Consider the following 12,611-nt stretch of genomic DNA (forward strand, 5'->3'; position numbering starts at 1 on the left):
GTAGGTCGGAGCGAGGTGATCACTGTGGTACTTGTAGAAAAATTATTGGGGCAAGATACACGACGAAGACCGTAGTGCAGTGGTCTGTGTGGTGTGGGACTCCTCAACGACGGCGACTACAGGCCTAGAACCCAAGGACAATGGCTAAGAGACGTCGAAGGTTCAATGGTGAGTGGCTACAGCAGTTGTTGTGACAGCGGAAACGACAAGAGTGGAGTAACACCAAGAGAGACAAGACTACTAAGAGAAAGGTCAGAGTAGTGGCTCTGATACCAAGTTAGAAATACTGAATTCAATAGTGTATTTCATAGTAAAAGTATATACATGAGTGCCTTAATATAGGAAGCAGATGTGTGCAGTACAAGTAAGAGCATAGTGCAAATATGTGTGCTATACAAGTAATTTATGTGGGCCAAAAGCCCAAAACACTATACACATTAACAATTTTTATTACTAACAAACTTTTAGCCCACCAAGCTCGAACCATATTGTTTTGATGATCACAAAAATTCCAGCAAACTATCAATATGAACCTAGAAGTAGAACTTTAGAACCTTTTTTTTATTTTTTCCTCTCGTTTAAATTGTACTATAGGCAGTCTTAAATCTCATCCACCATTGATTTGGCCATAAACAGCCTATCTTTCTACTCTTATGTGTTGCCCTACATTTTCACCACCAGCCTCTTATTTTTGATAGGTTCAGAAGCATTCTATGTGCGAACTTCATCAGTTAAAACTTTAAAATTAAATTCCAACTTGCTTTCAAGTTTTTTCAAAATTTCATTTTGTTCGTCTATATATAGTCCATATGGGAAACGAGATGGCAAGATTGGGATTAGTTTGCACTTAGGGTGAGAAAGGAATACCCGGCACAACAAATGATGTTTTCAAGTAACATAATTAATTATTTTTCCTAAAAGAAGATTATCGTGGGGAGGAAGAGAAAGAACATAAATGAATAAGGATAAAACACATTGTGTTTTCATAATTGCAAACGTGAGTATATAGATAAAGCACATAGTGTTGTGTCACATTGTATGTAACAACCAATGAGCATGAAGTTATTTTTCAAGCACTTTCTATTGCAGGAATTGAATCTAGGACTTCCATCTCCCAAACTCTTAGAAATGAGCCCATGACCACTAGGCCAACTACCCCAGTGGTCATAACTACCCATTTATTTTACAAGGGGAAGGAGATACAACATATAAGCATGACATTAACAAAATCGAGTTACAGGTGGAACTCGACATTAGCAATGTCGAATTCTATGAATATTTTACCACTTAAAATTTTTTGAAAATTTAAATGGAACTCCGAACTCAACATTGTTAATATCGAGTTCTACTTAAAAATATACATAAAACTTGATTTTGAAGATATTGAGTTTTTCACAAAACTTGATTTTGTTGAAATCGAGTTCCAATTAAACATGAGCATTTTACTAAATAATTTCAAAATATGAGCATTTTGCTACATAGTTTTCAAATTAGGGATAAATACCATTTTCCCCTTCATTTTGTTGAACATAAAGTTTTGATGTATATCAATAATAAAAAATAAAAATAAAAACCAAAAAAAAGGTTATCTCTGAAATATTTGCTCATAAATTTTTTTTTTATATATAGGACTTGCATGGTTGACCTATTACGGAGAGCCACCATTATATTGGTCTCTTTTGCGCTTATGTTTTTATTTATTATTTATTTTTATAATTTGATAGTTGAGGGTAGCTTGCTGATTTGAACCCTATGACTTTAGGAGGTGTTAATTGAACTAAAAGACTCCTATAATTTTATTCTTACCTTTACTAAATAGCAAGAATTATCACATATATTCAATATATGCATTATACTTCTCATATCAGATTAGTTCATAATCATGAAGATAAGTATTTAAATACTAGTTTATCAAAATGTTAGGGAAGCCAAGTCTTACTTCACCTACTTCAGGTTTACACCACTGGGACTTTTCTGTAAACTTTAAAAATGGTAGTCAACGTATAGGCGTACTGGTCTTAGTGGACTCCCATCCCATTCAACACGTACGGCACATGTAGTAATGTTAGAGGTACGCAATCATTTCCACAATTTTTTTTTTTTTTTGCAAATTGTTATTGATATTATTTTATTTTTCTTGTTGACTGAAGATGACAGAGTTATTGATTTTTAAGTAGGCTCACAATAACTTATACTTTTTTTTAAATTATTTATCATTAACAGTTTGTTACTTCAATTATTTTGAAAATTTTATGAAAAAGAAAAATTGTTTCTTTAAAATTATTTTATCTAAGTAAGGCAAAAAAATACAATAAAAAAATAGGGACAAGAAATGAAAAATAGAAAAGTACTCCACGTTTTATTTTATTTTATTTTATTTTTCAATTTTCCCTGTCTTTTGTTTTCTCTCATGTTGGCACACTTTAAATCTTATGCAAAATCAATGTTCCAACATTACTAACTTGTTTTTTAGAATCACCAAAATTACTAACTTTGAATTTCAATCCAGTGATACGGAATCATGAAAAAGGCCATTACCATGCTATATAAGTAAAATATTAAAAGACATCACATGACAATATCTTTAATACCTATAAAATTAATTTTATATCAAATCCTTTTTTTTTCTTATAATTCAATTTTATATCATATGATTCAAATCCAACAGCACCATCATCCACAATCAAATGAAAATTATTGAAATAGAAAAATTGAAATTTGGGGACGGTAAGATTGGAATATCATAATGTGGCTTTCTGTTTACTTGAATAAGACTAGACCTAGAGAAAGAACAAATGGATAAATTACACCAATTTTCTTTGATGTTGATCAAAATGACACTCCTCCCAAAATAAATGACTCCTCACAATATTACTTACCTAATGGAATATTGTGAGGAGTCATTTATACAATGAAAACAGGTTGATGGTTTTGTGACTTGCATGAAGGAAACTCCAATGTTTTTAGAAGCAGTTATTGCTCATGATGTAAACGTTGCTATTTCAATTTGCAGAAAAGTTAACCCATAAGCTTCTCGTCAAATAAAAATAAAAATCTAGACTTTGATTGTTATTTCTTTGTGATAATTCACATTCAACTTTTTGCATAAAATGAATAAACCAAATATGTGACTTTTTGGTTACTACCTTGGCTGCCTGACTCTTTGGTAGATGCAGAAGGAGAATATCATTAGTACTAATAGAGCAATATTATTAGTAATGGGCTAAAAAAAACTGTAAAGTTGTAATTTACAACTATGTATTTTGTTGGTTTTTATTCCGTGCCAAATTTGATTGTAATTATGTTCAATCTTTTATACCATGTATTATTTGTGGGATTTCATTGTAAGGGTTGTGAGAGAGAGAGAGAGAGAGTGTGAAGACTCAAGGCATGAAGACTAAAGTTGTTTTTGCGGGTAGCTTGCAACTAAGCATCTCGCGAAGTGAAGCATGTGCCCTGCACATGACTAGAATGCGAAGAGTTAGGATAGGATGGAGATAGCTGGTTTTCGCGAGTATCTTGCGGGTAAGGCCTTCCTGCAAGACATCCACGAAATATTCTGTTTTGCCAGACTGTCATTTCTGATACACACTTTCTGTGCCGACACTATTTATACCCACATTACCCATAGATGTTGAGGAGTGCTTCTGTGAGAAAACCCTAGCCAAAAACCTTGAGAGTTAGAGATTGTTATACTCACATTTCTCTACATAACTGCTTGTGGATTTTCCTCAACTCCTACCTCTCCATTTCCATACCATTGAGAGGTTGATAGTCCAAACACTTACCACACACTTTCAGAGTGCCAAGTGAGGTTTTGGTGTTGCTAGGAAGCATTGGAAGAAGCCAAGCTTTGGCGGATGCAATCAGGCGTATTGTGGGATCCGGAGAGTTAGACAAGACACGGTTCCAAGAAGCTTTGTTGGAGTAGGAGCTTGGAGGGCTTAAGTACATCGGGTAGATTAGGCTTGGAGGGTCTCTTGCTAACCCATGTATCCCAACTGATTGTCTAGTGGATCGATTATTGCTTGGAAAGCGGCGGAGAGGTTTTTCGCCGAGTTCTTCAGTTTACTCTTCGATAACACATCGGCGTGTTATCTTGTGTTTGCATTCTTTTTTCCTACTCTTTTACCTTTCATTTTACTGCTGTGTTATAATGATTATGGGTTAGAGTAGCTTGTTTATTATCCGCTCGCATTTACTCTATTCTGCACTTAGTATTAAGTTAGAGTAAAATTTATCAAGCCGTAACTTTAATTTGGGGGTCTAAATAGCTCTTATGTTTTCAACACATTTTCGAGCTTTCAAAAACCCATGTTCACACCTATGTTTTTTGCATTAAAAGCTTTCGTGGGATCCGAAACACATGAGCAAAGTGAATCAAGAATGGTGTTTGAGGACTTTGGCAATCAAACAGCATATGTAATACAGTAAAAAAAAAAAATCCCAACTTTTTTTTTTTTCCTTTTGGGTCACTAAATAGTTTGGGTTTTGAAAAGAATGCAACTTTGTTAATGTATCAACAATAACTCTTTTTATTATTTTTTTTTTTTTTAGATGATATCATCAATAACTCATATATTACATTTCAAATTCATTAAACATTAGCGAGGAGATAGCTCTGTGATTGACACCTCATTTAGCGAAGCTTGGATAGAGCTACTTTTAGATTGCAAGCAAATGTTTGATTTAGTACCACTATTCATAAAAAATGCAGGTTGTGAAGGTATTGGTAGAGTAATAGAGTAGCTATTCAGCATGAGAACAACAGATGCCATAGTTGGTCTATCAGCTACATTTTCTTGAACACATAGTAATCCAATGTGAATACATCTCATTATTTCGGTTGTCGAACCTGCCTCCAATGTGGGATTTGCAAGATTTGAAACTATACCATGTTTCCAATTTTTCCATGCCTACAAGATAAATTAAATTGACAAATTTAGAAATCAAGAGAAAATGATTTTATTTTGTGTTTTAAAAAGAAATATATTTGGGCTACACAACTGGATGTATTTCTTGCTTTCCTTTAAAGCCAACTAGCTACACAAGCTACACCAATAATTTTACTTTATGGACATTATAAGTTCCATACTCCACGTCATAAAGCTAAGTGTATTGTTTCAAATTTATCCACTCCCGCTGAGAAGTTTAATCCTCCCCTCCCCCTATCCCTTCACGTGATGGGGTTTGAACAGGAAATCCTACCTAATACTTGCATAGCTTAAAAGGTTCTCAATATTCTCTCCATTTCCAAAGGAGCTATTCTTCCGTCCACTTATTATCTCTAACATTAGCACACCTAAACTAAAGACATCATACTTCGCTGAGAGTTGTCCATGCATTGCATATTCCGGAAACATATATCCACTACACATACACAATTATTTTCAACAATACTTATTAATACTCTCATGTTGTCTCTTTTGGTACAATGTAAACATAAAGTAGACCTATGTAAGATACTAGATTGTCAAGAAAAAAAAAGTATGATACTTACTAGGTCCCCACAATTCTACTTGTATTGGCTTCACTTTGATCAACTTCAAACAATCATGCCATACCAAAATCTGAAATTTTTGGATTCATTTCAAAATCTAATAAGATATTGCTTGCTTTGAGATCCCGATGAATAATACGAAGTCGAGAGTCTTCATGAAGGTAGAGAAGATCTCGTGCAATGCCTCCTATGATTTTGTAGCGTCTTGCCCAATCCAATAGGACACTCTTGATTGGATCTACATAGTCAATCAAATATATTATATTGGACTAAAATGTGAAGGAAATCTATTCACAAAAGACATATAATCAAAATAAATTACAATGAATATAATTTTGAAATAAAGGTAGAAGTAAAATCATACCAAAAATGAAGTTATCAAGACTTCCATTGGGCACAAATTCATAAATTAAAAGCCTTTCAATTCCTTCCAATCAAAATCCTAGGAGTCTTAACTAAATTTCGGTGTTGAAGCTTGGCCACTAACAAAACTTCATTCTTAAATTCAAGATCTCCTTGACTAGAATTTTTTGAAAGCCTTTTCACAGCAATAACTTGTCCATCGGAGAGTTTACCCTGAAACCATATTAGATTAGAACATATTTAACCCTTTGGACTTAACATGTGCATCCTGACTACAAACTTTTCCAATTTGGGGTGGGGGGTGGGAGGGAAAGTGTTTGAATCAATACCCTACTTCAATCATGAGGCAGGTCCTACCCATTAAATTATCCTTTTTAAGGCTATTGATAATGTTATGTTTACCTTGTAAACAACACCAAATCCAGCTTGTCCAAGCTTATTTGCATCAGAAAAGTCATATGTTGCAACTTTAATAGTGCCAAAGCCTAACTGCAAAGATTCCACACTTCTAATCTCATCCCCAAATTCGCCTGAACAAGACGTTAATGCATTATTTGAAACCAACACAATTTAAAATATGCGCATGCAACAGCAATGACCTCTAAAAACTAATTATTTATCAAAACCTTCTAGATAGGAAACTCATGTCTATTAGTATTAATTTATCGACGGAACACATTGATTATTATTAATTTGTAGTAGCTAAGTATCATTTTATGAAAAATAATAAATAAATAAATAATCCCCAAAGTATGTCGTGTTTTACGTTAATACTTGCCGGGAAATTTGTCCTCATAGGCTCATAATATAGGTGGAATTTTTTACTCCCACAAATATCACACATACCTGAGAACTTTAGGAAGCACATCTATGTAACCAAGCACATAATTTCTGACATTTTTTTGTTATTATCTTTGCAATAATTCAAATTTTGGGATAACAAAAAGAAATAAACGAATTATTTTACTTACTTTGTGGTTTCTCCCTTGGTTTCCTGACTCTTAAGTAGATGTAGAAGGAGATTATAATTAGTACCACAGAAGAAATAATGGGTACAACTATGATGACTGTTTGAGATTTGTTACTCTCCTTTCCTGCAAAACCAGAAATATGTTTACATAAAAAAATCTGACAGATGTATGTTAAAAGATTCAAATGGATACGTGGAAAGAGTAACACAATTAAAATTAGTTTTGAAACTTGAGAACTTATAGGGAAAGTAATAAGGACCCCTCTATAAAAAGTTGTAAGCTTTTGACCTTGTTAAATTACCGATTGTCATAAAAACTTAAGTTATTAGGAAATTGTGAGTTTAATTACTTCTATATAACTTTTTAAAGCCTTTTTTTTTTTTCTTTAATCAACATTCAGCAAAGCAAATAAGTATTCACCAAAAGGTTGCATCCAAATGGATTACATTTTAAGCTTAATGGCATTGGTACCTTTTGCAGCAGGGGTGTTGTTTGATGCTGGAGGATCGTCATAGAAGGGAACGACGTCAAACCTTAAATTACAGCTGGGTTTGAAAACACTCCCACGTTGGATCCCAGAACAATAATTTCGTACATCTTCCATAGCCCCAAACAAGCAATCACTGCAATCTTGATCGGACAAATCAGGTGTGCACTGCACAAGTGAATATAGTGTTTGATTGTCTGGTGCTGTTGCATTTCCCGCCGCAAACTTACGAAGAGAACCGCCTGCAGCAGCTCGACCTCTTTGGCTATCCAACAAGTTCCTCAGGTCCTGACAGAACTGATCATAATTGGCTGATAAGTCATTCCCTTTACACAAATAAGAAGGAGGACTAATTTCCAGGATGCCAAATATGTCACGGAATGAGTAGCGTAACATGCAATAGTAATACCATCCTATTGCTTCCTTCTGATTGGGACAACGCAGAGGGAGATCTGTAGCTTTATTGAGGCAACTACGGCAAAGATCTGGCTTGACATCTCCTCTACAAAGTCCAAGTGAATATACTTTGTCAGGGCTTTTGCCATAAGAAAAATTGTAGAACCCATAGTCAATTTCTGTGTTGGAGGAAAGGAAGGCGAGGACTTGATTGAGGTTTGAATTGTAGATACTTTAGCTTGTGTAGTTACCCTCGTCTAAACAGAAATGGTATAGGAAGTCTGGCTGAGCAATGGCTTGAGAAACCAGTATGCAAATGGAAACGAGGAAGACAAGTCTTGAAGAAACCATTGCCATGTGTTTAAGGCAAGACTTGGGTTAAGAAATTTATCATTTAGGCTTTTAGGGGCGAACTATTGAGCTGAGTAAAGACTTTGAAGAACAGGAAGTCCTTGATTTTTTTTGAAACATTCAACCATTTGTTTCTCGATTGCTTTTTTTCCAAACTAACGAGTCCAATTTTTCTATGTAAATATGAGTGCAAGACTGTAAGGGCATAAGAAGAATTGACCAACAGCGCTAGTCCTTTTGGGAATGTTATGATTGGCGCGCGCTTGTTCTGGAATTAATATTGGGGAGATTTTTACGCAAACTTTGAAAGTAGCAGTCAACAATACAGGATTATTGGGCCCAGTGGACACCCATCCCATTCAACACAGTCCATGGAATGTGATCTAAGAGAATCAACAAGATACAATAAATAATGGGAGCAAAAGAAAAGAGAAATAGCAAGTTAAGCAAAACATTATCTAATTTAAAACATCGCACGGAATTTCTAAAACTTTTCTGAAGGTGGATTTTGATTCATTATTCATTTTAACACTTTGATTTCTTTATAAAACATTATTATATGTTCTAAATTTTAAATCTTGGGCAGTATTTTCTTTCTATGTATATTTTTCAAGATGATTCTATTTGTATAACTTAATGTTTTTCAATTTTTAATGTCTAAATCCCTCTCTCCCAACTAGGGTTGTCCATGAGTTTGGGCTTAATCCCTAGATTCGACCTGATCAAGAGGAACAAATATCAACCCATCACTAATCAAAAAAGTTGATTGGATTAGACAGATCAAGCCTTCAAATGGTAGCAGTTGATTTGGTTGGTGTCGTAGATCTAAAAAACGATGACAATCCAGTAAGATAAAAGTGAAAATCAAGTGAAATTTCACTAGATTCAATAGAAATTTAGTCGGATCTAGTTGAGATCTTGCTAGAAATGGCTGATAACTCACTAGATTTGGCAAACATCACCGAAAAAAGGGCCTCCTAATTGATTAGTTTGAGTTTTTCGGGTTTTAGGGGACGAGATCCGCAACCGACCCACCGGCATCAATTTGTGCAAAAAGAGACTCACTGCCAATTGCTAGAGTAGTCGGGTAGGAGTGGCAATTGACTTGAATCCAGTTGGATTTTTCGAGTGGGTCAGGTCAGTCGGTGAGTTGGACAACCCTACCCGGAACTATTTGTATTATAAAAGATAAGAAAAACAAAATAAAATGCCTCGAATTTCTTAAATATATTTTATAACTCATAAAAAATTCAATTAGGCATGATTCTAACATTTGTATCACAATAATAACATTTATTTTTAAAATGTCATGTGAATATATAAATCAATAACTACTTTATTTATAAAAAATAAATAAAAATATAACTAACTACCTTATTTTTCTATAGAGTAAATAGAAGGAACAAATTTGCTTACCCTACCAAAATTTAAAAGCTAATTGATAGTATTAACCTAAATACCTAATTCCTGAACGTTATATATGTAACTGATTTTGGACATTTAAAAAATTTAAAAAGAGATATATATATATATATATATAGATAGATAGATAGATAAATGGAGAGAGAGAGAGAAATGTCTATATCTTGTCAGATGCAATTAATAAAACTAAACTTTTATCTTTTCAATGCACACCATTAAACTTTCAAAGCCACATTTTTATCCTATTAAAATAAAATAAAATCCCTCATTACAAATATGATATGGTTATTTAATTATAATATTTATAATTATACAAAGATTACAAGTTAGTTTCTAATGAAGAAAAAACCTTAATATCCAATTTGCTAGTTTCTGATGTGAAATTCTTGTAACAAATAGAGTTGGGCAGGTTGGAGTTCGACTTTGGTCATTAATGTGTCAGCTCAATCCATTATAACTTGCCTTTTTTTTTTTTTTTTTTTTTTTTTTTTTTTGCATTAGAAAAAAACAAAACCCTTGAAGTACATAGGCAACCCTCATTTTCTTCATCATGTATTCCATTTCCACCTCTCTAAAAAATAAATAAAAGGTTTTGCAAGTTCCCGAACTACTCCATATTCTATACAGTGATTAATGAACACTATGGGAAGAAAATGTTCAATATATATATATATATATATATATATATATATATATATATATATATATGTTTGGTTGAAGGGTAGCTGGAGGGAAAGCAAGGGATAGAAAAGGTAGGAAGGAAAAGAAAAATCCTTTATTTGTTTGGAGAGAAATGGAACGAGGGAAGGGAAAATGCAGAGTTCTCCATAAGGCCAACATTTTCCTTTCCTCCCAATTTGGAAGGAAATAGAGAGAAGAGAGAATCTGTATTAGAGCATGAGGATTTTTTTTTCCGTTCCTTTCTCCCTTGCAAACCAAACACTTTGAATGCAAGGTACTCTCATTTCCTTTTCCTTATTTTCGTCTCAACTCTTGACTTTTTTTTCTTCCCCCACCCCCCCCCCCTCCATTTTTCCAAACATTAAATCTCTAACCCCATGCAAAATAAATGTTCTAAAATTACTAACTTAGAATTTCAATCTAGTAAAATGTAACCATGAAAGAGGCTACAACCATCATAAAGAAATGAAACAATACATGATATCATACAACCATATCTTAAATATACATCAAATTAATTTTATACAAAATCCAACATCATGGTCATCAAAAACTGAATGAACGATTGAAAAAGTGGAATTGAAATTAGGGATGGAGGGAGATTGGCATATCGTAGTGTGGCTAGAGGTTTGGTTGAGTAAGAGTAGAGGCAGAGGGAGAAAGAACAAAGGATAGATTACACCAATGGCCAACTTATCTTGAGATTTATCAAAATTATACTTCTTCCAAATGTATGTATTAATGATACTTCCCCTTGAGGTTTTTATAAATGTGACAAATAAGTGCATGCATGGCTTTCCTAAAGAAAAATTCTATTTCAAAAAATATTCCTGCCAAAACTCTGGAGGAAATGACACTCCACTCCCTTGGTTATTTTAAATAACACTTTGCCCCTTAAGGTTTGCAAACATGAGTGAATCTTTTTTTTTTTTTTAAATGAAAAATTCTATTAAGGAAGTAGCACTATGAGAGGGCATTTGGATTTATTGCATTTATAGAAACCTTGAGGGACGAGTGTTATTTTGTGAAGCCACAAGGGAGGTTGGTATAATTTACCCAACAATAAAAGACGAACTTATGAAGGTGAGGGAGTAGAGAGAGACCAGAGGTGGTTATTTGAGTTTTTTTTTTTTTTTTTGGTCAATTTGAGAATTGAAATCAACAGTATTTTTGTATCTGTGATCTATCTGATTGAGGGAAAACAAAATAAATGGGGGATTTTTTATTTTGAAAAAAGGGTAAATGTAATTCATGCTCATTGGGTGGGCATAATTGGGTTGGGTATATAAAACTCATTTAACTAATTGTTTCTAATCCAAATCCAACCAAATCTAATTATTATGGGTAAATCTCAACCCACCCAATTATCCAATTATCAAAATTATCAAAATGCCACTAAAGTGAAAATGACCAAAGTACTCTAAAATCTTATAAAATGACCAAAATACTCCAAAACCTAAAAATTACCAAAATACCCTCAAAACCCAAAAAAATTACCAAAATACTCCTAAAACTCAGAAAATGACCAAAATACCCCCAAACCCAAAAATTGACCAAAATACCCTCGAAACCAGAAAATTACCAAAATATCCCTGAAATTCAAAAAATGACCAAAATACCGCCGAAACCCAAAAATGACCAAAATACCCTTAAATCCAAAAAATACCAAAATACTCAAACCCGAACCAAAAATACCAAAATACCATCCCCGAATCCAAAAAATAACCAAAATACCCCCAAAACCAAAAAATTACCAAATACCCCGAAATCCAAAAAATTCAATATTTTACCATTATTTTATTAAAAGATAAATATTCATCCCACTACTAAAAAAATGGTTAGAAAGAAACATAGTGCAATAGCATTTTCTACTAGTTATTAGTATATTCCTTTTCTTTAGTATGAATATTACATACAATGTGGCTTACATAACGTTTTCTGCTAGTTTATGCAATCATGAAATTCAATGAATAGTGAAACCTTTTACCTTTCCTCTCCCTATTATTATTGTTTTAAATTTTTAATATCAACATGAATAGGTATACTGTCTCTCCCAGGCCAATAAGTTACGATGAGAATTGGAAGAAACCAAGAAATCATATACATTATACACCATCCATGAAAGTATACAGAGTTACAAAGCCACATACACACAATATATATACATATATATATATTATATATTATATAATTTCAATACAAAAACCTACACCACAAAGGACGTGGAACTGTGAAGGTCTTTCATTGGAACAAATTATATAATGGAGCACATGGCATTGTGGCAATCCTAGTGTTAATGCTCAAAAATATGCAGATAGGTAGTTACAGCAGTAGCAGCAAGAAGTTAAGAACTTCATCCAAAAAATAAAGCAAGAAGTTAAGAAAAATAACAATGAAGTAGCATACTCAATAAACAAAGCCCCACTATGCAAAACACTGA

General features: G+C 33.3%; 1 pseudogene; it reads right to left on the reverse strand.

Annotated features, from left to right (window-relative positions):
- Positions 1–4,579: 4,579 nt before the first annotated feature.
- LOC111986903 (cysteine-rich receptor-like protein kinase 44) lies at positions 4,580–8,222 on the reverse strand (annotated as a pseudogene).
- Positions 8,223–12,611: the final 4,389 nt, after the last annotated feature.

The sequence above is a fragment of the Quercus suber genome, unplaced genomic scaffold, assembly GCF_002906115.3.
Source record: "Quercus suber isolate HL8 unplaced genomic scaffold, Cork oak 2.0 scaffold_74, whole genome shotgun sequence".
NCBI classification, from domain to species: domain Eukaryota; kingdom Viridiplantae; phylum Streptophyta; class Magnoliopsida; order Fagales; family Fagaceae; genus Quercus; species Quercus suber.